The following is a 4349-nucleotide window of genomic DNA, read 5'->3' on the forward strand; positions in this document are numbered from 1 at the left end:
ATTTAAGAGAGGTTGGATTTATTTTGTATTGTATTGTCAGTAATTTTTTGAAAAGTTGTTTTAGGAAGGAATATAAACGTTATTTTTAGGAACTTCTTCTGCTAAAATAAACAACAATTATTGAATAGGTAATAAAAAACTTGATTGATTGATGATGCCTTTATTGTCATTGTACGGAGCACAATGAAATTACATGTAAGAACACCCATTCAAGAAGACACACATGACAAAAACATGGGGGAACAGGCGAACAGGTCATGCGGCAACCAGCAGGGGTTGGGCTACCTTTAAAAAGAAAAAATGAAAATACCACAGAAGGTTAGATGAGGAAAAAAAATGCATCATATTATATCAACGAAATATGATACACTATGGCATTCATAAAAAAACTCTACAAAGCAAGAGCACATTTATTAGCCTGAGGAGTACGTGAGTTTAGAGGGAATGAGTCCGAAGAATCCAGCCTCCCAAAAGAAAAACCCGTAGTTCAGCTATAGTTCAGAAAACTGGTGATGAATTGTTCATTCTGTGCAGCTCTAGATTGACCTTCAGGGGATCAGATTAGACAGAGTGAGAGGGAGGAGAGGTGGGGGAGGAGCCTCAAATTGACGTAAACACCAGGAGAAATTAGATCCACAGCCTTCAAGGTCACTTGGGAGGGGGAGACAAATCTGTAATCAGTTGTTTGAGAACAGAGAAAATGTTTTCAGGCAGGCAGACAAGAACAAATTTCCATCTGCCTTAATATTGGCTGGTACATCTCAATGTGGCGAATCCAATCAGACAATTCCGCTGTGCTCTCAGTTTGTCCAAGATCAATTCCATCTCGCCAGCAAAGTCCAGGAACCACAGCCGGCCCGTGACCCTCAGAACCACTTGCAGACCGAGTCCAGCTCGCTCAAGGCAAAAGTCTGAGTGCTGATAGTACGGCAATCCTTCATATTGGTCAGGCAGCCAGGAAAATGGCCTGAATAGCCACAGACGCTGTTTTGTAGAGACCACCAAGCCAATCTGTAGAATCCAGTGATCAGAATCCAAATRTATATCCAGCTAGTTGAACAGAGCAGAACAGAGGTTCCACCTTTAACGTGTCCTCCCAGGGAAAAAATAAATTGTTCCAAATATTTATTAGGAGACCAGCTAACCAAATCCATAAAAATAAATCCATAATTTTTGGTTTTGGATGAAAAACGTAGAGGAGGCTTCGAGCAGCAAAGCAGGGAAAGACAAGGGAAGGCAGGAGAGAAGGAAAAAAGCATCTTACTCCTCCGAGAGCAAAACAAAATAAAAAAAAGAGTCTAAAGTTCTTTTCTTTACATATTTTTTGTGGATTTGCAAGGGGGTCCCCCAGCCATGAGCTAATACCATTTGTGGGGCTATGTGGGAAAGTTTGGGAACCTTGGTTCTAAAACTCACTGCTAATTTCCATTCATTTACACACCAAATTAGACAGTTTTTTTCTTTGATATTTATGTGAATGTTCATCAAGCATTCACATCAATGAGATCWTATTCATTTCTGTACATTTTTCAACACGTCTTTTTCTGCAAATTCTGTGCTGTTTCTCCAGAATTTTTGAGAGGAAGGAGAGATTGGCTATGGGTCTGTAGTTTGTAAGAATTTCTGGGTCCAGATTTTTTCAGGACAGGTTTGATTATGACAGCTTTCAGTGGTGCTGGAACAAAATCAGACGGAAGAGACATTTTGATGATGATGGTGATTATTGGACCAATGGTTGAAACATTTGTCTTGACCATAATGCTGATCTCCTCTAGAACACTCACGCAGGCAAAAACCTATTTTTTTGATCCTTTATAACACAAACTTAGCTTACACAATTACACAGAAACTTAATGAAACGATAACTAAACAACTCACAATGTTGAGCAGTGTATCAGTGAATCAATTCTCATTTACAATGATGACCTGGTCAAGAGGAAGCAATATAACACAAAATGTCTTGACCAAAACAGCTTTAACCTTATAATTTCTCAACATAAATTTAAAATTGTGAATGAAAGGTAGCAAGTAAGCCTTTCCTTTCAAAATGATTTCTTTGTGTCTTTGTCATCTTGTTGTTCGGACAGAAAAAGGGAATGCAGCTCAAGTTCATATGGTCAGTCTTGGGGTGCTATCCAAAGTTAGAAAGAGAATAAAAAACTTAAAAAAGACATTATAGGATAATGTAATCACTCAGTTTCTAGGAGCAAAGGGTGAATTTTGATCTGCTGCATTCAGGTGTACTACTCTGGAGGGCTACACGTGTCGAGGCGAAATACTTTCCTCAGGGTTATTGTAGAAACCAAGGTCGTAAATCACAGTGAAGACAGAGCACGGTGCTTCGTCAGCAGATGGCACAGAGGGTCAAACTCATACGGACACACACATCTTCTCTGAGCTGYGAACGGGTCTGCTTCACTTCTCCTCACTTTCTCAGACCCCAGATTCCCGTCCCACTTTGTTACTTTTGTGTGTCACCAAGTTTTCCTGCAGAAAAGATGGCCCTATTTTCTGTTGCTTTTCCAAATTCATCCTCACGTTCTGTTACTCTGTGTCCTAGTCGCACTAAAAGTTCAATGTCATCATAGAGAGATGCTAGGCATACTTTTCTGCGCTATGAATCTGTGCACACAGGTTAAGTATCTGTTTCACAGGATCATGCATGCAGCTGTGAATGTGTGCCAATAAATTTTCTGAACCAAAAAAGTACAAATGATAAGGGAACTAACCTTCATAAATATAAATAGGATTGATCAAAGAGTATTTAAAAAGCATCAAATAAAAGGAAAATCAGACTAAGATCTAAAATATCATTTACTCAAAATTCAGAATAACATAAACATTAAAATGCAGCTCAGAAAATAATCTTTTTTCCTAAGTTTGAAGTTTCTATAGCAACAACAGCAATTTTTTCAGCTGCATGGCAAAGCAGAAAATGTTCTGTAGCCTGATGAATCCATGTCTGTAATACTGTTTTGACATTTTTAAACTTAGATGGACATTCTGGCTGTGATCGAAACACAATTAAAAGGTCTACGTTCACAGGTGAATGAGGGCAAATAGGAAAGGGTCATTTATGCATTTGCAACAGAACCAGTTTCAACACAGGCTTTGGAGGAAGCTAGACCTTTTTCAGTGAGAAAACATTGCCAAACTGCAAGCTGCACACATTGTAAACTAGGCTAAACTGTCTCCACAGTACAGTGTATGTTCATCTGTMCAAAAATACATAGCTTAGTTTTACTAGTAGAAATATTTAGGCCTCATATAAAATGCACTTCGGTATTTAGACGTACAGAAGCAAAGAGCAGCCATTTTCTGTATATAATTGTTTTCCATGGTTTTCTCATGTCAGGAAAAAATGTGGACTGTTTTCTCGAGATAACAAGATAATTTCCTGATGGTTTTCTGCTTGTGCATCATTCAGTAACCCTGGTCCCCTCAGCTGTTAGCGATGAAGTTTACCATTCATTTATTTATTTAATGCCATTGAGATCAAAGATCTCTTTTGCAAGGGTGGCCTGGACCTGAAGGCAACCTAGTGTACATAATTTTGTGTCATTTTTGTATCGCACAGACTGAAATTGCGATTTGATTGTGTACAGATAACTTTTGTATCAGTCCTCATCATCTTTACCTTTATAAATCATTGATTGTTTGAATTCAAAAAATCAGTAAAATGTATCATATAGGGGACAAACACAGTGATATTTGAGAAGTGAAATGAAGTTTATATGATTTACATTTTACAGAAAGTGTGCAATAACTGGTTAAACAAAATTAGGCAGGTGCATAAATTTGGACAAAAAAAAAAAACAACTCAATAATTAGTAGATCCTCCTTTCACAGAAATAACAGACCATTCTTCTTTACAAAGCATCTCTAGTTCATTCAGGTTTGATGGTTTCTGAGCATGGACAGCTCTCTGGAAGTGACACCACAGATTTTCAATAATATTCAGGTCTGGGGACTGAGATGGCCATTCCAGAACATTGTACTTGTTCTTCTACATGTATGCCTCAGTAGATTTTGAGCAGTGTTTAGGGTGGTTGTCTTGTTAAGATGCAGCCCCGGCTTCAGCAGCTTCAGCTTTGTCACTGATTCCTGGACATTGGTCTACAGAATCTGCTGATATTGATTGGAATCCATGWGTCCCTCAACTTTAACAAGATTCCCAGTCCCTGTACTGGCCCCACAGCATGATGGAACCACCCCCACATTTTACTGTGGTGTTTTTCTTGGAGCGCTGTATTATTTTTCCTCCATGCATAACGACATCAGTCAGTTCATCAGTCCACAGCACCTTATTCCAAAATGGAGCTGGCTTGTCCAAATGTGCTTTAGCAAAC

This window comes from Austrofundulus limnaeus, unplaced genomic scaffold (assembly GCF_001266775.1).
Source record: "Austrofundulus limnaeus strain Quisiro unplaced genomic scaffold, Austrofundulus_limnaeus-1.0 Scaffold48, whole genome shotgun sequence".
NCBI lineage: Eukaryota > Metazoa > Chordata > Actinopteri > Cyprinodontiformes > Rivulidae > Austrofundulus > Austrofundulus limnaeus.